Source organism: Mauremys reevesii, linkage group 15 (genome assembly GCF_016161935.1).
Source record: "Mauremys reevesii isolate NIE-2019 linkage group 15, ASM1616193v1, whole genome shotgun sequence".
Lineage (NCBI taxonomy): Eukaryota > Metazoa > Chordata > Testudines > Geoemydidae > Mauremys > Mauremys reevesii.
The window spans coordinates 26,703,060-26,731,035 of record NC_052637.1 but is presented as its reverse complement, the minus strand read 5'-3'; the positions used below and the strand labels follow the sequence as shown (position 1 = coordinate 26,731,035).

The 27,976-nt window shown below is 46.1% G+C and overlaps 1 protein-coding gene across 1 annotated transcript in view; it reads left to right on the top strand.

Annotated features, from left to right (window-relative positions):
* Positions 1-27,976, top strand: part of LOC120383130 (urotensin-2 receptor-like) — a 32,743-nt gene extending 4,767 nt beyond the window's left edge. Inside the window, exon 2 of the mRNA XM_039500752.1 lies at positions 27,863-27,976. The gene's annotated coding sequence lies outside the window, so the exon portion shown is untranslated. The remainder of the gene's footprint in view (positions 1-27,862) is intronic.

The window sequence follows — 27,976 nt, the reverse complement described above, 5'->3', positions numbered from 1 at the left end:
AGCTGTTCCAGTGCTTAACTAACTTTACAGTTAGTTTTTCATAATATTTAACTGAAATCTCCCTTCCTGCAGATTACACTCATTACTTCTTGTCCTACTCTCAGTGAACATGGAGAACAAATGATCATTCTCTTTATAACAGCCATTGACATATTTGAAGACTATTATCATGCACACCTCAGCCTTCTCTTCTCTAGATTAAACATGCCCAGTACTCTCAACCTTTCCTCATAGGCCAGGTTTTCTAAACCTCTTATCATTTTTGTTGCTCTCCTTTGGACTCACTCCAATTTGTTCATATCTTTTTTAAAGCGTGGTGCCCCAAAACTGGGCACAGTACTCCAGCTGAGGCCTCATCAGTGCCGAGAAGAGTGTAACAACTTCCTTCCATGTCTGAGATACAACACTCCTGTTAATATGGCCTAGGATGACATTTGTCTTTTTCACAATAGCATTACCCTGGTGACTCATCCAATTTGTGATCTGCTATAAGCCCCAGATCCTTTTCTGCAGCACTGCTGCCTAGCCAGGTATTTCCTATTTGGAATGCTAGTCTTACTATCTGAGGATAGTCTTCTGAAGTTCTAATCTATTTAGGTTCTTCAATACCACAGTATGAGTGCCTATGCTTTAGCTTAAGTAAAGAAGAAAGGGTAATTGTATCACATGATGCCACAGCCCCAGAAAGGGTTTGACCCAGTTTGTATGACATTGATGACAGTGCAGTTAGAGTACTCCCTGAATGTCATATTTCCAGAACACTAGACAAATCAAAGGCATTTCAGAGAAAAGCAGCAATAAAAGGCTGAAGGAATTGTCTTAGAAGGGAAGATATAAATTCTGACATTGCACTGCTGGTGCTACAGTGTTTGCTTCAATCTAGTCCCACCCCTAAACCATCGCCATCCACCTGCAGTTAGCTGGCAGGCTCTGACACATCTCTGGGGGGGCTCCTCCACATGAGATCTCACTATAATCACTCACATTCACCAAAGCATGTGGCTGCAAAAGCTTGTCCTCCAAAAGCAATAATGTCTCCTTCACACTGAGCCACAGGAGAGGCTGCTTCTGGAGGTGCAAGTTCAGGGCACTGACAGAGAGGCAGACAATGCAGACTAAGTGGATAGGTGGAAGAGAGCCCAGTGTAACAAGTAAAAGTGGCCAGGGACCAGACTCCAGCAGTGACTATCATTGTGCCATTCAACGGCAACGTGCTAGCAGCATTGCAGGCAAGTCTTATGCCATTAAATGTACCTTCTAACTGCCTTCTACCACTACAGCTTGACTTGTAGTCCTGTGCAAACGTGACTTCCCAGGAATTTCTCTTATTCCCAGTGAACAGAATTCTAGTAAACAAGTGAATATGTATGTAACCAACCCCCTCTCTCACTGTTTCCTTGGAGTAGCAAAACTACCAAACTTGGGAGCACTGATCCTGTTCAAAAATAGAAATAGAGGGGAGATTTCACACCAGCTCCTTGGGGCTGTGTCTGACTGATCCTAGCCATTCCTGCTGTTTTAACTGAGGTGTCTGTTACTTTTGGAAACTAGGAATTAGTACCCTTTCCAAAAATGGTTTAAGACTTCATACATCTTCCTTTTAACACTCCCTCCCCCCAGTTAATTAAGGTGCTAGCACATAGGGCTTTTGGAATGAGTCTAACCAACTCCTCCCCTAGTAGCAAAGGCTTAATTGAGGCTGAAATAGTCCTTAAGGCCCAGAGGCCTATGGGCCTTTAGTGCTGCCTTTAACTATAGCAGACCTGGGCGGATGGTCAATAGGACACCCAAGTGGACAAACAAACCTCCCTAGCCACTAGGGATAGCTAAATAGTGAACAGGTAGGACCCAAAGGATACATTGAGGGTGTGGGTGGTGCAGCAAGCTGCCTGCAATTTTGGCGTCAATTCACGCTGGAGTTGGACTCATGGTAGGACCCCATTAATCCACACAGGGTTGGAATAGTTTCTGTTAAACATGGTAAATTTAGTGAATATGGACCAGACAAAACTCTTTTATAACAGTATTAGCAAATTTTTTTTAGACTAAGTTGTACTATTGCCAACCTCAAGCTTGGAAAAATCATGAGTCAGGCCCCAGAGATCATGAGATAGGAGTAAGTTATGAGATTTTAGGTCCTTTTTGTGGGCTCCAGGTTTCTGTGCTTTTAGGGTGCACTGGCTTCATGCTTTCAAGCTTTTTTCTACAACCACAAGGGCTAGAAACCTAATTTAAAAAAAAGAAAAGAAAAGAAAAAAGAAAGCTGAGATTTTCACACAATAACATGAATCCAGGAGCTGGGGCTTTAAGAAAAAATCCAGATATCATAAGACTAATGATAAAATCACAAAAGTTAGCAACCAGTTGTAAATAAGAAGTAACTCCCTTGGTGTCAATTAGCTTGTAACTGAGAGAAACATGTAACTCCTTGTCTAGAAAACTTTTTCTAACATCTGAAAACAATTGTACATGGGTTGCTCATTTTTAGTCTGACCAGGCAAAACCAGAAACTACTTTTAACCTTATATTTTTAAAAATGATGCAGGTCAAACTCCACTGAGACAGGGCTTTGGTATGTCTGATCTAAACTTACAGGCCCAGGTCTCAGCTAGTTTTCCAGGGAAGTGGGAAGTAGCAGTTTTAGGTAGTACAGCATTTTGTTGTTGTTTGGCCAGAGTTTGCGACTGCAAAACACTGTGCCTATTTCTCAACAAAATCAATAATTTCATCATGAGAAAACTTTTCCAGACTCATTATGTGTTTATAGTAAAATAATAACCATGAAAAGGACCACTAGTCAACGCAGTTCCCCCAAAAAGTTTTCCCCTTCGTTCATCTCAGCTAGTTTCTTTGTTGCAGACACTATAGCTTTTCTACCTTCGGGCTGAAAAAAGAACAGTGCTCTTCTGTGGGACTGGTGAAAATATTTCTGGTTTCCCAGGAGCAGATGAGCTTCTTTGAACCTTGCTGAGTTGCTGCTGACACTTCCGTTTGTTGCTGGCTCTTCCACCTTTTAAAATAAGCTCCCAATAAATAATTGAAGGGCCTGCTGTCCATTTTTAATGACTTCGGTGGTACTTCAAAGCTGACACATGTGGCAGGGAGTTTGCAGGATGTTTGATTCAGAGATTAATATTTGGATCAAATGGTTTAGGTTTTCCTAAGTCGTGTTTTAACATCAGTTTTCATTAATATGTCATTGAACATAAAAAGAGGAACAATAACAGGAGTGATTCTAAGAACATGTTGTAGCCTTTCTAGATAGAGGGCCCTTAAATTCATAGCAAGGGGGAGGCAGGGCCAGCCTGAGGCACTAGCAAGATGAACAATTCTTGGATCTTCCTTTCCATACAGAACCAGGAATTTATGCTCAATTTCCTCACCAGCAGCAAGACCAGAGGAGAAGGCATAAAGCCACTTCCCATCCCAGCCCTCTAGCAGTGGGATATTCCTGCATCTGGTGATTTAGATTTTTGTCAATCCTAAAGCCATCCCTTGGGCAAAGCAGCCCTCTCTGCTATGCATAGTCAGTAAATAGATAATAAGCAATGATATGATAAGCTGTTCAAAAACACATGATGCACACAACCCACGTAAAAGAATAAATGGACACAAATCAGACGTCAAGAATTACAACATTCAAAAACCAGTCGGAAAACACTTCAATCTCCCTGGCCATTCGATTACAGACCTAAAAGTCACAATATTACAACGAAAAAACTTCAAAAACAGACTCTAATGAGAGACTGCTGAATTGGAATTAATTTACAAATTGGACACCATCAAATTAGGCTTGAATAAAGACTGGGCGTGGATGGGCCATTACACAAAGTAAAACTATTTCACCATGTTTATCCCCGTGCGCGCATGCGCGCACATACATACACACACACACACACACACACAGTTCCTTACATCTCCTTGTCAATGCTGGAAACGGGCCATTTTCATTACCACTACAAACAGTTCTTTTTCTCTCCTGCTGATAATAGCTCACCTTAACTGATCACTCTCCTTAGAGTGTGTATGGTAACACCCGTTGTTTCATGTTCTCTGTGTATATATATCTTCCTACTGTATTTTCCACTGCATGCATCCGATGAAGTGGGTTGTAGCCCACAAAAGCTTATGCTCAAATAAATCTGTTAGTCTCTAAGGTGCCACAAGTACTCCTGTTCTTTTTACACAACCTACAGTATCCCATCCATGATGTCTCAGCTCCCAAAGAATCCTGGGAAGCCATTTCTTTAATCTTTGTCAGTTTCTTTGGAATGTGTATCTTTTCCTCACCCAAAACAACACAACAAAAAACCCTCCCCACTGTCAGTGTTAAATATGCAGTCAAGTTAGGCTATTTTACAAATGTTTCCTTCAAAGAAAGAGGATGGAGGAAATAGCTCATAATTTCATGAAAGGTCCACGTGGGTTTGGAATGGCAGGGGCTAGAGAATACCACCCTAGGACAGTTATTTCCTAACTGTTGTGCTGCTCTACTGACATCCAGCTAAATGTGCCTTCTATTGTATTTCTGGGGAGCAGTGCTGTCCCCTAGTGGTCAATTAGGGCATTTCCTATGGATGACCTGAGGCAAAAATTCACTGCCCACTTCAGCTTCTAAAATGCGGGGGTGGGGGACTTTTTGGCCCGAGGGCCAGATCTGAGCATGGAAATTGTATGGTGGGCCATGAATGCTCACTAAATTGGGGGTTGGGGTGCGGGCCCTGGATTGGGGCCAGAAATGAGGAGTTCAGGGTGCGGGAGGGGGCTCCGGGCTGGAGCAGAGGGTTGGGGTGCAGGTTGGGGGGTGAGGACTCTGGCTGGCGGCATGGGCTCTGGGGTGCAGGAGGGTGGAGCCGAGGGGTTCAGAGGGCAGGAGGGGGATCAGGGCTGGTGCAGAAGGTTGGGGTGCAGGAAGGGGTGCAGGCTCCAGCTGGATGTGCAGGCTCTGGGGTGGGGATGAGGGGTTGGGGGTGCAGGAGAGTGCTCCAGGCTGGGACCGAGGGGTTTGGAGTGGGATCAGGGCTGGGGCAGGAGGTTGGGGAGCTGGAGGGGGTCAGGGATGCAGGCTCCGAGTGGCACTTACCTCAAGCAGCTCCCAGAAGCAGCGGCCAGGCAGCTCTGCGCACTGCCCCATCCACGGGCACCTCCCCTGCAGCTCCCATTGGCGGCAGTTGCCAGCCATTGGGAGTTGAGGGGGTGGCGCTTGGGGCGGGGCAGCATGGGGAGCCCCCGGCTGCCCCTACACATAGGAGATGGAGGGGGGACATGCCGCTGCTTCCGGGAGCCATGTGGAGCCATGGCATGCGCAGAGCAGGGCAAGCCCTGGACCCCACTCCCTGGCAGGAGCTCAAGGGCCGGATTAAAACGGTTGAAGGGCCAGATGCGGCCCCCGGGCTGTAGTTTGCCCTCACCAGTTCTAAAAGGTGCCTGGCTGTAGTTAATGAAGTCATAATATTGCTTTCTTTTGTAATATTCCTTTCATGGTGTCACACGGAGAAGAAAGCCATTAAGGAGAGAGATCGTATTTTCAAAGCCTGATTTGTCTCCCTCATGTTTCTAACTGGGCAGAATCCAAACTGGCTCCAGTCTTGTGATTATGTGCACCAGCCTCACTGGCAGCCTCCAGAGAAAGGAGCAGGGCTCTGGGAGTAGGGTGACCCAATAACAAGTGTGAAAAATCGGGACACTTTGGGGGGGGGGCAGGGAATAGCTGCCTATATAAGACAAAGCCCCTAATATCAGGACGGGATGTCTGGTCATCCTGCATGGGACTAACTAGTGTTTGGCATAGCTGCTGCAGCAGAGGGAGCTAACACATTTTAATTTGCCACATAACATTGGTGGCTGATTTAGATGTTTGTTTGGGGATGTTTTTTGGGGGGAGAGAGGGGACTGGGTGCACCAATGCTGGTTTAATTTACAAAATTCTACTGGCATCTTCATAAAGTCCCCTTTACACATCCTCCTTTAAAGGCAAGAAGGGTTCTAACTGAAAGCTAACAGTGAGGACGAATGGCTCCCTGGTTAGGGCCTGTTTGACCTTGGGTGAGTCACTGAGGCCCAGCTCCACAAAAGAGACGTGGGTGTTGTGTTACTCAGTGTTGCAGCACCCAGAAAGTCACAGGAACAACACTGTGACCCACAAAGCCTGAGTTTAGGTGCCTAAGCTCTTATACAATGAATGGGGACAGGGAGGTACTCTAGAATAGGATCCACAAAAAACAGCATGCTATGTGGGGAGCCGTCTAAACTAACCAATGGGGAATGCCAACAGGAGATGCATATGCTAAGCCCTGGCCTTTTTATGGCATTTTGTGCCTCAATCTGGGCTGCAAGGAGGCGCCTATCTCTGCTTGTGATTCACAATCTGGGGGAAGATAGATGCTTGGCTGCAAAAGTCACGTGTGGGCCCCGATCCACTCGGTGTGCTCAGAGGCTTTTGTAAACCACAATCTAAGGTGCCTGTTTCTCCCCATTCATTGTACAGGAGCCTAGGCACCTAACGGAGGCTTGGTGACTCACACTGTGATTTTCTAGGCGCACAGAAAACCAGCATCACACCTAAGTACCTTTGTGAATGTAGGCTCCCCGGGCCTCGGTTCCCTACCTGTAAAATGGAGACAATGGCACGTTCAGCCGCACAGGGGGTGTGTGAGGATAAATCCATTACGGATGGTGAGGGGCTCTGACACTATGGAAGTGGGGGTAATAAAAGTACCTAAGCGCTCTAGGTTCTAGTCAGACTGAACCCTTAACCCAAAGGAAGCTTCTGAAACTGGAATGGGCTCTCAGGCCTGAAGTAAACTCCCGAAGCTCATGCCAGGAGCTTGCTCTGAGCTGAACTAAACTCTGGGCTCCAGAAGTCTTCTGAGTTATGTCACACTCTCCAGCTGAAGGGAGCTCCTGGGCTGTGCTAAACCCTCCAATTGGAAGGAGCGTCTCCTGGAGCAGGCTTCCCAGCTAAACTGACTCTCCACCTGAAATTGGCACCTGTGTGAGACCATCTGTATAGTCCCTTAAGCCCACTCCTAATAGGTTTTGGCCAATCATCCCCCTTCACCTGACTCAATATGGAGCCTCACAGCTACTAGCCAATGCTGCAGCCTTTCCCGCTGCCAAGAAAAACATCACCAGTGTGGTACCTCAAGGTGAAAATATGTCAGTCCCTGTTTTGTTTTGTTTTCTAGATAAGGACAGTTGGAAGGAGGAAAGGAGAACCCCCCTGCAGAGCACTCCCTGCAATTGGGTCCTATTTCTCTGTCCCTCATTGGGACCCAGAAAGGAATTTTAATAGAAATTAACCATCTCACAAACCAGCTTTCTGGGCCACCATCTTCTCTATTAATTCAAAGCCATAGGGCGCGAGGGACAGTGAGAATGACTCCCTAGTCCAGTGGTGAGGGCACCCAGCTGGGAAAGCCAAGATCTATTCCCCTTACTCCAATCACTCTTTCATTATTTACCTACATTGGAACAAACAGGGGAGACCATGGGACTCCCATGTCAGAATATCCCAGTGCTCAGAGCACTCACTGGAGAGGTGGAAGACCACTGTTCAAATCTTTGTTCCCCTCTGGCAGAGAAGGGGGAAATGAAACCTGGATCTCTCACATCCCAAGTGAGTGCTCTAACCACTGGGATAATAGTTATAAGTTGGGTAGTGCTACCGTCGCTGCTGCTGCTCTGGGGTTTAGGTGGGAGACAGGCATCTGAACACTTAGCGGGAGGCAGCAAGACACAGGCCCAGAGGCAGAAACATAGGTGCTGAGGGAACTTTTACCCTGAACACTTAGGTACCAAGTGTGTTTAGGCACCTACAAGGTTTGAGGGGAGTTTTGTGGATCATAGTGGCATGAAAACTAGGACTCACACACTTAAATCAGGAGTTTAGGCTCCTTAGCACCTTTGTGGATCTCACCCAAAATAACTAATTTCAGCAGAATAAAACCACTTATCAGTGTCCTATACATGGGTATTATTAACTGGCCTCCAATATTAGCTGTCATTGGCAGCTGTTGTGACTTATAATTTACATGGTGTTCCCAAAGTTGCAAAGCAAACTCCACTTTGCTAGTTGCTTGATCACCGCTCGTTGTTCAGGCTCTAGGGTCCAATGAGGCTTTCTGCATGCATCCGGATTGGCATCTCAAAGTCAGCGCCTGCATTTCTGATTCAAAATAACTGTGATTCATCCAAGCAAAGATACTACAACTAAACTGTGTGTCTGTAAGCCTGGAGTACTGGAGAAAGCCACAAGTGGTGTAACTACAGTGGTGCAAGTGGTGCAGTCACTGGCCAGGGACCACAAGATTATAGGGACCCAACCAGAGTACTATTTCAATTTAGAACCTAGGAGTCCAGAGAGACAAGTGGGGTGCCATGCTCGGTCTGGAGATAAGGGGACTGCACCCCTAACTAGTACAGTGGATAGGGCCCACGCATCCAGGAATCTGGATACCTACTGCCTGGAGATGTAACCAGTTGGTAGGTACAGACCACCTCCATTGGACAGAATGCAGGTATCCAGAAATTGGGGTGACAGACTGTCTGTGCTGATGCTGAAAGAGGCTTCTAGCTGTGTAGAACACTTGGATCTAGCCACACATAGATAACCTCATTTGTGCCACCACCAGCCTGGCAGAAGTTGAGCCAAGCCATGCCATGCAGCAAAGGAGACAGGCCTGCAGGGGAGAGCGGGGCCCGCTGGCCCCTGAGGAAGGGGGCAGCTGAGAGGTGGGTCCCCTCCAGCTGGGGCAACCCTGGGCCTCAGATGTGAGCAGCTGGCAAGGATATGCAGAGAAGGCATGGGGGCATCGCAATGTTGGGGGTTGGGAGCAGCCTGGAGACACTCCCCTTACTCCCCCTCCCCCAGTGGCATGCAAGGTAGAAGTATCAGCCACTTTGTATGGGAGAGGTGGCAGTGAAGAGGAACTGGCAACTTGCCTCCCAGCTCTCCTTCCCCCAGTGCTCCGAGATCTGAGCTGGGGAGGTGGGGTCAGGGAGTTGAACTGGAGTTGTTGAGGATGGGGGAAAAGGGGTTGGAGTGGAGCTCAGAGGGTCTGGATCAACACTGGGAGAGGAGGGTTGGAGGGGAGCTGGGGGAGGGCTTGTGGGGGCCTGGAGAGGCAGGAAGTGTGGGGCAGGCAGTGAGCTAAAAGGGGCTGGAGGGGGGATTAGATCCAGGTTGGGGGAGCTAGGGTTGGACTGAAGGAGGCTCGAAGAGGATTGAGGAAGAACTGGAGGGGAGCAAGGGGGGACCATGGAGGGAGCTGGAGGGTTGTAGTGGGTTGTGAGGGAGCTGGGGCTATGGGGGTGCTGGAAGGGGGTGGATTGCAGAATCAGGAAGAGGGCCTTTAACCTATTCTTGCACCAGGGCCCTCTGGGACCTTCTTACACCACTGAGTCACAGCTTTGGGGACATGTTCCAATAGTAACTTCTGGCAAACTCATTGTAATTCACCCTCTTTTTTAATTTGGAACTGTTAATTTCACAGCTGAGAACCATCAGGACTGCAGCTGCGAACTATATCCTAACCAAGTTTTCTCTAGAGTAATTACTTTGCAGGTTTGATTGAATATAACGTCATCCAAAAACGTAGAGGGGTGAAGAAGGGGCAAGTGCGTGAACTATTTGTATTGCAGGAGTGCCTGGGAGGAGAGAAGAGGGCAATTGGGACACCTGTGCCTCTGAAAACTTCCCCCTCCGCACCTCGACCAGGTCAAGGCCCTGTGAGCTTGTGCAATGGATTTATTCAACCTTTAAGAGTTGGGGGTGAAGTTTGCTCTCAGTTTACTCTGTCGCAAATCCTGAGTGACTTCACAAGAGTTTCTGCAGCTTCACTCTAGCGTAAGGCTGTGTCTGCACTACAACTTCTGTGGGCAAAACTGATGTTGCTCAGCGATGTAAATATTCCACCCCCCTGAGAACATAAGTTACGCCAGCATAAGTGCTAGTATGAACAGCGCTGTGTCAGCAGGAGACAGCTACCACCGCTCGTTGTGGGGGGGATTAGTTATGTCAACAGGAGAGCTCCAGAGTGCCTACATGAGAGCTCTTACAGCGGCACAGCTGCACTGGTACAGCAGCGCTGCTGTAAGCTCTCTACTTTAGACAGCCTCAGGCTATGTCTACCCTGGCAACTGAACAACAAAACTTTTATCTTTCAGAGGAGTTAAAAATAAACAAAAAACTGAAAGACAAAACTTTTGCCGCAACAAGTGCCGGTGTGAACAGCTATGCTTGACAGGCTTGACATAATTTTGCTGCTAAAAATATTTCTCAGTTCCATAGCATCAGTACAGTTTCTGGAACAGCTCCCAGGGTAAGAACCTGCAATAGGAGGTGTGGAGGGAAGATCGAGTCTTGGTTCCTTGACTCCCAGCACCAGCTGTTTCAGCCTGTTTCGGATCACCTGTCTCCCAAGTCTAGCATGATGGGAACTTTGTACCAAGACAGAGAGATGCATGTAGGGTGACCAGATGTCCCTATTTTATAGGGACAGTCCCGATTTTTGGGTCTTTTTCTTATATAGGCTCCTATTACACCCCCCCCCCCACCCCCGTCCCGATTTTTCACACTTGCTGTCTGGTCACCCTAAATGCATGTGTCCCTCATTTTCTCATTTTTGGTTCTCTGATTTTCCCCAAAATCAATAGGGCTCTAACCACTGAGGCCTAGAATATTCCCTGAAATTCCCATCAGGTCTTCCTGAAGAGTGTGACTATCCTCCCCACCGCCGCCCCTGCCTGAAGCCAGCCAGTCCCGCACTCCTCTGTGTCCAGCGCCCCAACCCCTGCCACCCCCCTGCAGCCTACCTGCCAGTCCAGCCCACAGACCCTACCTCCAGTCAGCCCTGCCCCTGCCTCCAGCCAGCCCCATGTCCACTGCTGCTGCCCAGTCAGAGGCAGTAACCTTCTCAATGATCCAGAGAGCAAATGTGAAAAATTGGAACAGGGGGGGGGGGTAACAGAGCCTATATAAAAAAAAACCCCCCCAAATCGGGACTGTCCCTAAAAATGGACATCTGCTCATCTTTTAAAAAGAACTTAGGTCTCTGGTTAACGTACATCTGTATTTTTCCAGACATGTCCAGCTTTTTGGTTCTTAATCGCCATCCAATACATACTGTGGCACATCCCTTAAAGCAGAACTTTTTACAGGAACCGTTTAGAGAAAAAAAGCTTTTTTTTTTTTTTTTTTTTTTTTTTTTTGCGCCGCCCCCAAAAAAAAAAAATGTTGGGGGCCACTTCCCCTAAAGCCGGCCCTGCTCCCCACCCCTAACGGAGGATAAGCAGCCGCTGGAACATCTGCTGCATCCCACAGGCTCCCTGTTCTGCTCTTGCTTTGAAAGACTCTTGGGGATCTGAGTGCAGACGGTCATTCTGACTGCTGAATTTAGTGCCTCCTTGAACAGTTTTGAATGGGTTCTTTGGGATTAAGTTGCTCTTTCATTTTGATGAGTCAGTTTTGGGGAAAAAACAAACAATTCCTTTTCTCTCCCCATGCACACTTTGGTTCCAGGAGTTTACCTAGTCTGTCAGGGAGAACTGATACAATCTCAGGCTAACCCAAACCGCTACTGAAATAAAAAAAACTAGGATAGCCAAGTCCCCCTCCATGCAGTACCTAGCTAGCCTCCCTGAACACCAGTGTCTCATTGAATTTCAACTTGCCTGTTGGTGGTTGTCACTGGATTTAAAGCAGGTTTAGGACATGACAACGAATGCCTCCTTCAGCAGGTCATCTTGAAGAGACCCAGAAAACAGTCCGATGCATGTATCACAGCCTGCATCGCAAAATAGCCAGGACGTTCATGCCATTTTATCAGAAAGGCCCCATGCCCTCCATAGCAAGTTGCACTTAAATTCTGCAGCAAAGCCCCTAGATTGTGTAGCACTCCAGCAGCACAGACTACAACAGAGGGTAATCCAATAAAAGATATTACCTCACCCACCTTGTCTCTGCAAATTCTGCAGAAGCCTACGTTACATTAAAAAAATTTAATTAAATCTGAAAATAGAATCAGTGCTGTACAGTGGGGGAGGGTTACATTACATTTATTTTGATGCTGTCCTGACACTTCTGTTTTCAATATGTCAAAGATTTTTGTACTGACATGATACAAATGAATCACAGAAGCCGGAGGATTAATGTTGGCATTTAACTTTTCATGTTCAGGTTTCTACGTTAACTGCTGGTTACGACGGATAGACCACTGCAGCCCTTTGAGCTATTGCTTTAGGCTGGCTGCAGACTTGGGGAGACAGCACTGCATCAGTTTACACACTGCTTTCAAGGCTATCACAATCATGAGTGCTAGAAACTCTTTAAAAAATGAAAGCTGTGGTTCTGGAGCATGATTCTATGGCAAATTCCACAGCGTGAAAGTACACAGTACTCGGATTGTAACTTGGGACTCGAACAGGATTTAGCCCAATGCAATTAGATCAACCTTTAAACCAGCAAACCTCTCTCACTTCTGGCAATCTTGGCAGTGATGTGGGGTCTGCATGCCTTTTGCAAGGAGAGGGAGAAGGTAGCTGGGCTGCCATAGGCTGTAATGCATGCCTGCTTTCATTATTTCTAGCTAGCATGGCACACTGTTCCCTCTCTTGCCAATAAGGTCAGTTAATCCTGCCCGGCGCTTTCATGCTGTGTTTGTCACTCTCTTGTTTTAGTGAAGGAGCTGGTCCAACAATAACCCTGCGGCTATTCACTCCTGTTGGACATGCTATCTGGAAGTGGCCATTCCATCACAAATCACCATTGGAAACTGCCCCACAGAGAGCAGGAAAGTGGAGAAACTTGCAAGTTTTGACTCTTGCATACGACGTTCCTTTGTATGTTGAGCATGCACATGTCATGTAATATGACAAGATAGTGTCTGAAGTGATTATTGGTGGAAGTTGGCATAGGGCATCTCTGCCAGGGTATGCAGATTTTTAATGTCTCTGGGAGGCCACAATGCTTATGGCCATCTCACTGTCAGGCAGGGCTGGCTCTACTGTTTTTGCCGCCCCAAGCAGCGCACGGAATTGCCACTGCGGATGGCGGGGGCAGTCCGTGTGCTGTTACAGCGGCACGCACATTTCCGCAGCAGCTTCTGTCTTCAGCCAGAAGAAAGAAGCTGCACTGCCGCGGACAGCTGAACATAGAAGCTGCCGCCGAATTGCCGCCACTGAGGAAATGCGCGTGCCGCTCTAACGGCGTACGGACTGCCCCCACCGTCTGCGGCGGCAATTCGGCGCACTGCTTAGGGGCAAAAACACAGGGACTACCGCCCCTTGCAGATTGCCGCCCCAAGCACCTGCTTGGAATGCTGGTGCCTGGAGCCGGCCCTGCTGTCAGGATTGTTCTTGTTATCCCTGTTCTTTACTTACATTCTGCTAGATACTGTGTCTTCAAGTAACTCCATCAGCTGCACTAATCATCGTACTGTGCTAGGGTATTTCCACATAACTAAGCAATGACTGAATCGATTATCCATAGTGGATTTCTTGAGAATTCTGTCCTTTGCCTGTCCTAAGTTCTAGGAAGTTCTGCTCTTGTTTTTGTTTTAATTACCAAGACTATATTAGGGAAAATATGGCTGTGCTGAGGGTTGGGCTATGGCTTAGCCAGTGTGTGTACCCATTTTAAATTCCTACTGACTCATACTCACTGCACTCCCGTGGGACCAGGAAGCAATGGCAAGATTCCCATTGACTTTAATGGAGCCAAAATGTCACCTCAGACATTTAAAATCTGCAGCCAAAAGCTTTAACTGTCCAACGGATTTAATATGTCTCTGTAAAGGTACTTGCTTGTAGTGCTCTAACTGCCATTAGGTGAGGGAAACAATATCATGAAAGGAACTTGAAGAGAAGTCACAGTTACTCCCATTGCTAAAACATGTACTCAGCCTAGGGTGACCAGATGTTCCAAGTTTATAGGGACAGTCCCGATTTTGGGGACTTTATCTTCTATGGGCATCTATTACCCCCCACCCCGTCCCCATTTTTTACACGTGCTATCTGGTCACCTTAACTCAGCCAGACCCAATCCAGCAGCTCTACTTGTTTCTATTTCCAGGTAGTGTATCTCTACTGTCCCTGTTATCTAAGGGCATAAAACAACTGGTGCTTTTATTTTCTTCAGAAATATCTGGAATTCAAAGCTGAACACTGGATGTGTGTTCTAAGCAGGACTGACAGCCTAGCCCAGCATGGTAGATGGTTGTTAGCAGAAAGAGATACCCCTCCATACAGCCCCCTGTCCAGTCCAACTAACTGGCATGAGTCAAGCCCCAGATGTTTTTACTTCTTGGTGTGACATTCCACTGTCAGAGTGAATCTTAATGCAACGGGAAATGTAAGGGCATTAAGAAAGGGCATCTGCACTGACAACATCCTTTGCCCCATTCAGAATGCAGCTGATCAGCAGTTTTTCATCATATCCCCTATTCTTTTCATGATCGGACTATTGCTTTTGTATTGCATACAAGGAAGGCATAATATAATATATAAACCATCTGAGCTGTTATGAACGTTAAGACCCAGCAGTGGTATTGTATGTCTTAAGAATTTAGTGGGGAAACAAAACAGTAGAGATTCTTGAAAAAAACTGCATTACTGACAGGGCAAAGGCATGAAAAGAGCAGGTGGAGATACACAGCAGCAACTCACTACCTCTGACTCAAGAAGAGCATCAAAGCTGCTACTTGCTCCTAGTTGAAGACAATGGTCTTTTTAAAAAAAAACAAGAAAATGTGGAAATAGTATTGGGAGAGACTCTGCTCTTAATAGAAAATGTCTAGTTTCTCTTTCCTCTCACATCCTAATTGGGACCCCATCTTGAAAAGCTCTAAAGCATGGGGTTCAAACTCTATTTGTGTAGAAGACTGACTTCCCCATCTCACTATAGGCTTTGGTTGGGGTATAAATTCTGGACCATGGACACTCTTCAATGCACAGCAATTGGAACTCCCCCAGATGTCAAAGAGAGGGCTCCACAAAAGGGAAGGGTTATATATGGCCTTTGTAGTAATTGAACTTTTAGTTATTTATTATTTGTTCAGTTCCTTATTGTCACGTACCATGTCATTCAGTGGGAATATCAGCTTCTCTTCAGAAATGTTGCTATTTCTGACCTTTGTTTCTCATCCTCCTTTCTTCCCTCAGCATTTCCATCTCAACAGGCAGCTCCTAGTTTCCTCCATGGACTCCAGTCCCACCCCACTCCTCGTTCATCTGCTAAAATTACGGGCAATTAAACTGTTTATTGATATTTGATATTTAATGTCATTATCAGACATTAGTGTTAACCCCCAATGACATTTTTAGGGACCATTTTTACACCTCTCCCAGCTATTGTTTCAGATGCCACGCAGACACCAGAAGATAACATTTCATTGATTTAATCAAGTATCTTTGCAGGCACAGGAGCTAGAGTCTTAGGGCTGTTCTACAGGAGACAAGCTGCATCAGCATAATTCTATTTAAATTCATGCAGGTTACACTGGTGCAAATCCTTAATGCTGATGCACTTAAACTGGTTTAAACCTCACACATTTTGATTTAGCTAAAATGTTGGTAAAAGAGTGAATCTAAACTCATCTATATGCATCAAGATATAGTGTATCTAGAATCCCTATTGTTTCACTGGTGGGACTTTCTAATATAGATAATCGCTTTAATTTTTCCCTTTTTCAAACAAAAGTTAAGATTCTGCAGAGCCTGAATAGGCCAGGTGAATACATCTCCAAGAGTGGGTGTTTGGCACCAAGGCTCTAAAATTTGATGCAGGGCTCTGTTATGCAGTTCCCCTATCTCTAGTTCAGAGCGTAGAACTGTTGATGTGGGGGGTTGTGTTTTTTTTTTGTTTTGTTTGCAGGCTTAATGAGGCTTCCTGGAAGGTGCTATATAAAGATTTCTTGTGATGCAAAGTAGAGCTGAAAAAAAATCAGCTTCACTGTTAGACAATATTAGAAAGTTTCACTTTTTTGCTGTAAAGTTTATACTATGCTTTAAAACATTGAGTTCTGGACACTGATCTTATTTGAGAAGTGTTAAATCTTTAGTGGAAGTTTTACCCCATTCTAGTTCTCTAGATTTTACCTTTCTTTATGTTTGCTTCTTAAAATCTGGGGTGGGGTAGTTTTGGTTTTTTTCAATTCTCAGCTATTTGACTTAGGCATGAGGGCAGGTGGATAAAAATTAATGAGTTTTTGAAAAATCCAAAAACAAATCTTTTTTTTAATTTAAATTGGATTTGTTTTGTTGTTTAAAATTATATTTTCCTTTTTAAAAATAAACCTGTTTAAAATAAAATCTGAATTTAATATAAAATTTAAGGCCTAAACTTATCTCTTAAAACATCTTAAATAAAAAAATAAATGTTCTGAATCCATGAGCTTCTGTCAAAAGTTTTGAGTTAAAGATTGCTTTTCTGCATAAAAAACAAATCAGGAGAAAACCCTCTAACTTTTTAGTTAGTTTTATATAAATATGCACAACAGGTCATGTATTGTATTAAGGGTTTTAGTTAATAAAAAATAATATGCTGTTTTGTGTGTTTAATTAAATTCTATTTACTATCCTATTGAAGCTCAGGAGAAATCATGAATAGTTAATTATCTAGTAAATGAGCAATATCTCATTCCCATTTTCTAACATATAAAATGTACAATTAATAAGAATCTGAAAATATTAAGCTATGTAATTGCTTAAATAAATCCACTTGGTGATTTAAATGGCCTTGATTTCAAACAAATCCACCCTGCATGATGGACTTTATTTTTCAGCATGTTAACAGATGGTGGTTTAGGAAGCTGCAACTGGTGACAGCAGTATCTGGAATAGATAGTAATTACATGCTAAACTCATTTTAATTGGTCTGTTATTTAATAATTTGGAAAACTGAGTGTGTGGGGGGGAGAACACTTGGTTAATTAAGAGTTGGTTTGACCATGACTAAATGTACTTGTCCAAAACAGAGCTTACCTTACTACACAGCTTTCAGAGCCCCTGATTTCCAAGGCTTTCAACTGGGAAATAATATTCTTAATCTATTCTGCAGCTTTAAATTTTCAGGATGGCCCCTTCCTGTTTGACTGGTTTTTATTCATATTTTAAGATGCTTAGGCCCTGATTCTCCATTACATCTGAGCTCTGTTTGGATGGACTCAGCATAGTAGAACTCTGCTCCCACCTTCCCCTGACCTGCTCACAACCCCAACACCCCTTCCTTCCCCTTACACCAGGAGGAGGGTAATAACTGGTGTTGGAGGTAGCTCTGCAGAGTTCCCCTGCACAGGTTTGGCTGCTTTAAGTCCACTCTGCACTATTTACCTGGCCTTAGTGGATCACAGAGTCTAGCCCTAACAGTCTTCCCTGGGATTTTTCTTTTTTGTAATTACATGAAGCAGTCTGAATCTCTCCTATTTTGATGGAGTTTTCCTTCAACACCAGAGAATTACCAGGTACCTTAAGGAGCAAGTGTGAAAAGTATCTAAGATTGGGCAAGAAACATGAGCCTGGTTACCTGGCCAGCATTAGTACAACCAGAGTCCAGGGGGCTTCCCTCATTTAGGACATCTCTAAAGTTTGGAATTAGAAAGACAGGCTGATCCGTTAATGGAATATTTTTGCTTACTGGAGGAAAAAATGACTTATGAGGAAAGCCTGAAGGAGCTAAAGATGTGTAGTTTGGGGCTGATACAAGGACATAACTGAAAGGCAAAAACATCAAGAAGAGTGTCTAGCGTTTAGCATGGTACTACAAGGAAGCATATAGTGTACTGTATCTAGAAGTACTGAGATGCAGTAGAGAACACTTAGGCTTTTAATGTTATTTAGCTATATATAATTAAAGTACCTAGCTCTGGCTCTAGGCATTTACATATATTTTTGTATTTGTAAATGGCACAGTATAGCTATCATACTATGCTGTTTGCACAACCCAGTGATCTCTGGTCAACTTTCCACTAAGCCTAGAACCCCTAAATACAGTCACCCTTTTCCTCACGCATCCCTTCCCAGATGCCTTGTTAAATATGAAGGAAACATCAGTCCAGATAAACCAGTAGAAAATATATATGGCCAGATCCTCCACTGGCATAGCTTCATCGAGTTCCATGGTGCAACGTTGATTTATATCAGCTGAGGATCTGGCTCATACTCTGTAGAACAATCCTATCCTCACAGGAGGATGGACACTAGATGGCCTAATAGAAGCTAGAGATGGGAACAGACCTATAATTCTTGTCCCTCAGACTCTGATGCAATTAACTCTTACTTGCACAACAGTTATGTATACGCATTGCTAGTGGCAACAGATATAGGGATGTGTGCAAACAAATTTCTGTTATGTAGTATGTAGTGAGAATCAGGTGCTGTAGCATTGCAACAGATCACATGGGGTCATTTTATCCTTCAGCTACTTAACATCACAATAATTTTTCTTCTTGGGAAGTAATTTTTAAAGTAAGATTCAGAGTCTAAAATTATTTCCCATCCTCCTCCTGAAGTATCTTCCATGAGATGCCTTCACAGCCACGTATGCACCTGAAGCCTTGTTTTACGGAATTATTATATGGTGAGAAAATAAACTCCAGGCAGAATGAGCAGGGCTGCCCAGAGGATTCAGGGGGCCTGGGGCAAAGCAATTTCAGGGGGCCCTTTCATAAAAAAAAGTTGCAATACTATAGAATACTATATTCTCATGGAGGCCCCTGCAGGGCCCGGGGCAAATTGCCCCACTTGCCCCTACCCCCCTCTGGGCAGCCCTGAGAATGAGCGAAGTAGGAGACTAACAGAGGCCTGTGAGCTAGATCACAGGGAAAGGCTTTATAGATTTTGCACTCTTTTTATTATTGCTGAGCTAATGCAACACATCTCTTTATAGTTTGCAAATAATGAATGCTTAGGGAACTAGTTTCACACCAGGAGGATGTCTTCAGGGGACTTCCAGGAGGTTAGGGGGGGTCTGCTAGTTGGGGCTGTACTGAAAGGAGAGGATGGGGTTTCTAAGTTCAGGGCCCATACTGTGATTCTTGCCTGCAGTGCGTTGCAACTGTTCCCCACTGCTCTTGAAACCTCTTGCTTTTCTGAGGCCATATGCAACAAAGGCTGGGAGCACAGAGGTTCTAGAATGGAGACCAGCGGAGGCAGTGGAATCAGGGGGGAAGGAGGGGCTAAAACCCCCACAATAGAAATATTTGGCGGGCATCTAATGTATTGTGTGTCCCCCCCAAAAAAAATGTTTTCTGCCTCCACAATATCCCACAAAGGCGAGAGCAGGATTTGGCTCTGTTTCTGCCTCTACACATATGTGCGTGGGGGGTGGAGGTGAAGGCAGCTGTGGGACCCAGAGAGGTTCTGTTGCAGTTGGCGCTGGCCACCAGGGAGCAGGTAGCAACATCTCTCCTCTCCTTGCCTTCCAGCCACTGTGGGTCCTGGAGGAGACACCTGGCCTCGGGGAGGGGCAGGAGCACATGTGCTAGCTGTTGGGGAGGGGTGGGGGACAAGGCCCAGCACCTAGGGGGCAGGGGAGCATCAGTGCACAAGATGCCAGCTACCAGGGGAGGGGGCGGAAAGAGAGCACCGGGCACCAGCTGCGGTAGGAACTGCTGGGATGCCCCTTGCCAATCTGGAGCTACCCCCTACTGCTTGCTGAGTCTCGGTAGCTCCCCTCACACCCCGGTTCTGTTCCCCCTTGGAGTCCAGAGTGGCACCACACAGGGAATGCTACCAGTGGCAAAGGCAAAGCAGGGATGGAGCATGAGGCATTCTGCCTAGTAATCAGGACTCTTCCAGCATTCAGACAAGCTACAGGGAGTGAAAGGAAGGAGGAGCAGCCAGGGCTGATTATGTGGTGTGGGCTGGTAGAGAAAGGTGCTCAGAATTGATCTCTTCCCTTCTAGTGTTGCCAACCCAGGACTTTACTACAAATCTCACAACGCTTGCTGTGGGTTTTTCTTAAAGCCCCAGCTCCTGGATGTGACACTGGCGAGACTTTAGAAGCATGGAAATTTCAAAAGACTATTAATGTGCCACCAGGATTAGTCATAAACTTTTGTATCTATAAATGTTCTCTGAGCTAGGGACTGGATTCTAACGTCCTGGCAGGGGCAGGGGTTCCTCAGCTTCCCCACCAAGGATTAAAATTAGTGTTTGTGTGGGAGTAATCACTGCAGATCCTGGCACAGGTAAACAACTCCAGAGAAGTGCCACCCCGTGGAGGAATTGCACAGACTGAGTCCGACTGGATTCAAGAGGCCCAGGAGACAAAGAAAGAGTTTGGGGTATAAAGAGAAAGTCTAGACTGACTATGGGTCCTTCATTTTGATCCAAAAACTGACATAAGATTGTAACCAAGAGGACAAAACCCTGCTACAGGGTTTGAAGGATTGGGACCTGCAGGGTCTTCCGCTGGAAAGTGGGTGACATCTAGTATGTGTATAGGCTGTTTATTGTTTTATGTTTTTTCCTAAAATAAATGTTCTGTGCTCTGTGGAAGCTGGCTGGGCATTGGTACTCCTGTTATTGCCTGTAAGAGACAGCAAACCACAGGTGTCGGACTAAGGTCAGACCTGCTGGGATAGTCACAGTGAATGGCAGGGAGGACTGTCAGTCTAAATTCTTGGCCTGGAGGGAGAGGGACATGAGTTCCCTCCCATATGCAAGGGGACTGTTGCCCCCTTACTAACATTCAGTGGGGGTGTTTTGGTTGCTAGTTCCCAGCAATAAAAGGGGAGGAGGTTGATGGGAAATCAGGACCCTGAGACACTCCCCAGGAACAATGGCAAGAGGCTAATGCTCCAGGTCAGCCTGATTGACAGGGTGAGCAGGCTAATTAAGAAGATAGAAGGCCAGGGTGGGTCCCGTTTCTTGTGAGCTCAAATTGCCTGGGTTAGACAGAGTGGGGCCGAGCTAAGGAGAGAGCAGGGGCTCAAAGCTGAGCTGGAGAGCAGAGCCATGCCAGATCCAGAGGGGCCGGAGCTGCAGCAACAGAGCCAGAGACACAGCCCAGGGAGCGCAGATCCTGTGCTGGAAACAGAGCTGCAGCCACAGAGCCAGAGGCACAGCCCAGGAAGAGCAGATCCTGTGCTGGAAACAGAGCTGCAGCCACAGAGCCAGAGGCACAGCCCAGGAAGAGCAGATCCTGTGTTGGGAGCAGAGCTGCAGCCATAGAGCCAGGTGTGGTGAGCAACTGGGGCCAGCCAAGGGGGGGACCTTGGGTAAAGGGCCCAGCGCAGAAAGACAACCCCAGCCAAGGGCCTTTGCAGGCCAGGCTGGGAGGGGGTTCTTAACCCGACAGGGGGCTGACGCTGGGAAGAAGGGTCCCACCACCCAAAGCCCGGAGGTGTGTGGCCACCACCATTGCAAGTGTCCAACCCACAGCATCCCTGCAGCACAGCCAGGGCCTGAGACAGAGGCCTGGGACCTACAAGGAACAGACTGTAAACTGCCCTGACGTTCCAGAGACACTGTTTGTGATGTTCCCTGCCACAGAGCAGGGTGATGTTTTCTCCTGTAACCTTTCCCATTTTTCCTTATTCTTTTTTAAAATTAATTGTTAAACAAACAACTTGTATTTGCTTTAAACTGTATGGAATAATCAGTGCAGAGAGGGTACCCCGGAGTGGGGACACCCTAGCCCCTGTCCTAGGTGACCACAGCAGGGATGGGGGCCCAGCCCTGTTGGAGTTACGAAAACTCTGCCGAACAGGAAAGTGGAAGGGGAGTCCTCAAGGGCAGGGAGGCCTCTGGGTAAAGGAAGTGGGAGCGAGGACTCAGATCCTTTCGCTAGCCCACTTCACCGGGGTAGTGCAGAAGCCAGGAAAGTTCCCCACAATAGCGGGACCATTCCCCCGCTTACACATAGCAAGGTGACAGCTGAAGGCCTGGGAGCCCCTGAGCAGACCACGGATGGGGCAGATGTGCAGTTAACTCCAGAATTGTAACACTGATGTCAGGTAATGCGAGAATCTTGACTTAAAAATAAAAATAAAATAAAAATCTACCCCACCTGGTTGCAGAATAAAGCTCAAACACAAACCCAAAGGCTCAAACCAAAAGGGAAATAAAAAGAACCCTAAACTTATCATTTGGCTTAAAAATCATGATTATTTTAATGGTTGGGGTTTGCAGTGTCCTAAAGTTTGATAATAAAGATGTTACTACATTGAGATTTAAATGCCACCACACCGAAGTATCTGCAAACATTTAAGAAAACTCACTCAGGCTATTAACTGAAAGGATTTAATTTCTGGATTCTTCAAAAAGTTTCTCAAAAACTTCTTCCTTTCATGACAGTGAAGTCCCCTTAAATTGCACTGTATTACTAACTCCACAGAAGCAGCAATGTGTAAAGCAAAGAGAATCTAAAAGGACAGCTGACACTGCACACAATTTCTTGGCAATGAAGAGACTGTTGACATGCCAGTGGCTTTAAGCACTTAACTAACTAGCAGGCTCTCTCTCTACTACAGCTTGCAAATCCAAAATACTCTACCTGCCTGAAACTTTGTTTGCAACATTCTACATCAAATAAACTTTCTATAGATACACTATGCAAAAAAAATTATATCTATATCTGAGAGGGATAAGGTGCATCATTGTAAGAATGTGTGTTCAGACTCAGAATAGCATTTGCACGATCCACCATATAACTTCTGTAGTCAGAGCAATGGACCTCAATCTTCTAGGACAAAGTCTTTGATGGTACCATCCAAGACCTCCCTTCCTTTCCTCCCTCCTATTCAGTTATGAATGCTCAAACCCAGGGGTAGGCAAACTGATTTTCAGTGGCACTCACACTGCCTGGGTCCTGGCCACTGGTCCAGGGGACTCTGCATTTTAATTTAATTTTAAATGAAGCTTCTTAAACATTTTAAAAACCTTATTTACTTTACATAGAACTTCCAAACAGATTCACTGAAGCATCCTCTAGCGAAGCGATGACTCACCGGTGCGGTGCCTCCTGCTGGTCATCTTAGGAATTAGCTCTCCAGCATACGGAGCGCCTTCTCCTGGCCAGTATCTCACCTGTCGCTGGCCCCTGTGTCCCTCCCGGACTCCGGTGCCCCTCTACCTCAGGGTTCTGCCCCAGCAGTACCCCACAATCTGGGTCTCCCCTCCCAGGGGAACCCCCAACCCTCTATCCCTACCTTGCCTCAATGGCTACTGCCAGTCCTCATCTAGCCCCCGCTCACTGGGGCAGACTGCAGTCTGTAAACCACTCATCACTTGCAAGGGGGGGTTCCAACCTGCTGCCTTTGCCTAGCCCCAGGCTACACCTGTGTAGCCTCAGTACCTCTGTAGGCCTTGCTCAGGGCCTGCAGCCTGGGGAGTTGCCAGGCTGGAGCTCCTCTTGCCTTTCTCCAGCACTACTCTAGTCAGGTCCCCTTCTCTCTCAGGCAGCCAGGTCCTTCTCTCTCTACAGCTAGAGAGAGACTGCCTCAGCCCCTCGCTCACAGCTCTTTTATAGGGCCAGCTGTGGCTTGATTGGGGAGTGGCCCCAGCTGTGGCTGCTTCCCCAGTCAGCCTAGCCTTTTCTCTCTGGAGTGGGGTAACTGCCCCGCCACACACCCACATTGGCTCTGAGTGGAGATGAATCTTGAAAGCCCCCAGCAAAGCCTTGTGGCTCCCAGATAGATTCCTGCCACTAAGGAAAATACATGGATAAAATGTTTTTTCCCTGGGTGGGAGGATGAGTGTGAAGACAGCTCCCCCTTCAATGGAAGATGATGCAGAGTGTGCCCTCCACTGAAAACTTCCTTATGAGTAAAACCCTTTGGAAGGAGGTGCTTGTTTACAGCTCTTAGTAATGGCTGCCAGCCAGTTTATTGCTAGTCAGACTAATACAGCTATTCTCACGCTGAGGTGGAGGTCAATTGGAGACATCTAGGAGAAGAAAAAAAAAGTAGAACCAATGCCATCAAAGTCCTTCACCCTCCATCTGCAGATTGATCACCTTTGTATTTTGAGGGTGAAAGACTGTTTTGAATTATGATGTAATTGGAATAACAGAGACTTGGTGGGATGACTCACATGATTGGAGTACTGTCATGGATGGATATAAACTGTTCAGGAAGGATAGGCAGGGCAGAAAAGGTGGGGGAGTTGCATTGTATGTAAGAGAGTAGTATGACTGCTTAGAGCTCCAGTATGAAACTGCAGAAAAACCTGAGAGTCTCTGGATTAAATTTAGAAGTATGAACAACAAGGGTAATGTCGTGGTGGGAGTCTGCTACAGACCACCAGACCAGGGGGATGAGGTGGACGAGGCTTTCTTCCAGCAACTAACAGAAGTTGCTAGATCACAGGCCCTGGTTCTCATGGGTGACTTTAATCACCCCGATATCTGCTGGGAGAGCAATACAGCGGTGCACAGACAATCCAGGAAGTTTCTGGAAAGTGTAGGGGACAATTTCCTGGTGCAAGTGCTGGAGGAACCAACTAGGGGAAAAGCTCTTCTTGACCTGCTGCTCACAAACAGGGAAGAAATAGTAGAGGAAGCAATAGTGGATGGGAACCTGGGAGGCAGTGACCATGAGATGGTCGAGTTCAGGATCCTGACACAAGGAAGAAAGGAGAGCAGTAGAACAGAGACCCTGGACTTCAGAAAAGCAGACTTCGACTCCTCAGGGAACTGATGGGCAAGGTCCCTGGGAGAATAACATGACGGGAAAGGAGTCGAGGAAAGCTGGCTGTATTTTAAAGAATCCTTATTGAGGTTGCAGGAACAAACCATCCCGATGTGTAGGAAGAAAAGTAAATATGGCAGGCGACCAGCTTGGCTTAACAGTGAAATCCTTGCTCGTCTTAAACACAAAAAACAGCTTACAAGAAGTGGAAGATTGGACAAATAACCAGGGAGGAGTATAAAAGTATTGCTCAGGCATGCAGGAGTGAAATTAGGAAGGCCAAATCACACTTGGAGTTGCAGCTAGCCGGAGATGTTAGGAGTAACAAGAAGGGTTTCTTCAGGTATGTTAGCAACAAGAAGAAAGTCAAGGAAAGTGTGGGCCCCTTGCTGAATGAGGGAGGGAACCTAGTGACAGAGGATGTGGAGAAAGCTAGCGTACTCAATGCTTTTTTTGCCTCTGTCTTCACAGACAAGGTCAGCTCCCAGACAGCTGCACTCTGCAGCACGGTATGGGGAGGAGGTGACCAGCTCTCTGTGGAGAAAGAAGTAGTTCGGGACTATTTAGAAAAGTTGGACGAGCACAAGTCCATGGGGCCAGATGTGCTGCATCCGAGGGTGCTAAAGGAGTTGGCCGATGAGATTGCAGAGCCATTGGCCATTATCTTTGAAAAATCATGGTGATCGGGGGAGGTCCCGGATGACTGGAAAAAAGCTAATGTAGTGCCCATCTTTAAAAAAGGGAAGAAGGAAGATCCAGGGAACTACAGGCCAGTCAGTCTCACCTCAGTCCCTGGAAAAATCATGGAACAGGTCCTCAAGGAATCAATTCTGAACCACTTAAAGGAGGGGAAAGTGATCAGGAACAGTCAGCATGGATTCACCAAGGGCAAGTCATGCCTGACTAACCTAATTGCCTTCTATGATGAGATAACCGGCTCTGTGGATGAGGGGAAAGCAGTGGATGTGCTATTTCTGGACTTTAGCAAAGCTTTTGGTACAGTCTCCCACAGTATTCTTGCCAGCAAGTTAAAGAAGTATGGGCTGGATGAATGGACCATAAGGTGGATAGAAAACTGGCTAGATGGTCGGGCTCAACGGGTAGTGATCAATGGTTCCATGTCTAGTTGGCAGCCGGTATCAAGTCGAGTGCCCCAAGGGACGGTGCTGGGGCCGGTTTTGTTCAATATCTTCATTAACGATCTGGAGGATGGTGTGGACTGCACCCTTAGCAAGTTTGCAGATGACACTAAACTGGGAGGAGTGGTTGATACACTGGAGGGTAAGGATAGGATACAGAGGGACCTAGACAAATTAGAGGATTGGGCCAAAAGAAATATGATGAGGTTCAACAAGGACAAGTGCAGAGTCCTGCACTTAGGATGGAAGAATCCCATGCACTGCTACAGACTAGGGACCGAATGGCTGGACAGCAGTTCTGCAGAAAAGGACCTAGGGGTTACGGTGCATGAAAAGCTGAATATGAGTCAACAGTGTGCCCTTGTTGCCAAGAAGGCTAATGGCATTTTGAGTTGTATAAGTAAGGGCATTTCCAGCAGATCGAGGGACATGATCATTCCCCTCTATTCAGCACTGGTGAGGCCTCATTTGGAGTACTGTGTCCAGTTTTGGGCCCCACACTACAAGAAGGATGTGGATAAATTGGAGAGAGTCCAGCGGAGGGCAACAAAAATGATTAGGGGGCTGGAGCACATGACTTATGAGGAGAGGCTGAGGGAACTGAGATTGTTTAGCCTGCAGAAGAGAAGAATGAGGGGGGATTTGATAGCTGCTTTCAACTACCTGAAAGGGGGTTCCAAAGACGATGGATCTAGACTGTTCTCAGTGGTAGAAGATGACAGAACAAGGAGTAATGGTCTCAAGTTGCAGAGGGGGAGGTTTAGGTTGGACATTAGGAAAAACTTTTTCACTAGTAGGGTGGTGAAGAACTGGAATGGGTTACCTAGGGAGGTGGTGGAATCTCCTTCCTTAGAGGTTTTTAAGGTCAGGCTTGACAAAGCCCTGGCTGGGATGATTTAGTTGGGTTTGGTCCTGCTTTGAGCAGGGGGTTGGACTAGATGACCTCCTGAGGTCCCTTCCAACCCTGAGATTCTATGATTCTATGAACTTCCAAGAGAAAAAGATCAAAATGGATCCTGCAATTGACAAGAGACTGGGGCTGATCTCAAACTACTCCGATCTTCTGATCTTGGACGTCTGAAATACAAAGGCAGATCAGTCCACACTAAGCCATGCCCCTGACCAAGAGAGGGTGGCTTGTTTATTTTAGACTTCTTCTGATCATCTTTTAAACTGGAGAGTGCGTGTGTCTAAATAAATCGGGACACGCGTGTGAAGGGAAAGCCCACATGCACCATTTATGTACATTCACAATATATTGGGTGTTTTTTGCTTTAAACTCCAACTTCTCCGAGAACAAAAATCTTAAGATAAATGCTGTGAAATGAAAGCACTGCCACAGCAAGTTAATTTGAAAACATGACAACCTTGACAGCATCCCTATAGCAAAGCAGAGTCATGTCAGCTCAACAGTTACCCATTGTTACAAAATTTCTGAATGAAATAGAATTCAACCCTCTTGAGGATGGTAACATTGAAACAGGCAGAGGAAACAATCTGGAAAGAGAAATAGTAAAATACTCCACTGCTGTTCTTAATTGAATGTTTCACCAAAGTGCTCCAAATGAATGTGCCTCATCCAATCTGTGTCTGGGCTGCTGAGAAGAAGGAGCTCCGTGAGGAATCTACTTGAATAAAAATAGAACCACTTGAAGAACTATGCAAAACATCTCTTCAAGAGAACTATGACTTCAGATAGAGATCCCATGACTTCAGGAAGAGAAACAACATTAAACCCCTTAAAGGGGAATATTAAATACATCACTCAAGTTTCAAACTGCATATGGGCTAGTAATAAGCGTATTTCCTGGAGTACATAAATGGAACTGGTTCTGTACTTTGCATGTAGTATTCGGTATATATAATATAGCTGCAGTAGGCTAGTCAAATAACTTTATGCTATAATCCTATATAGATCTTGTAGGCTAAGTGATGTTCTCTCAGATACTGGTACTCTATGCAAATTTTCACCTGGTGGGGGTTGGCTGACTTCAATGGAACTATGCCAATTTACACCTGCTGATGATCTAGCCCTGGCTTTCTTGGTTTGATTTAATCATTACTGTTGTAACTCTGGGTTTTATTCCCTTTCAGATCAACGGCCAATCCTTCTCTGAATCCTGCTGAGAGCAGTTAATGAGACCAGCTCCTTACCGGAAATGTTTTTGAAAGCATGGCTTTTTAAACTTTCCTTTTTTATTTTTGGTG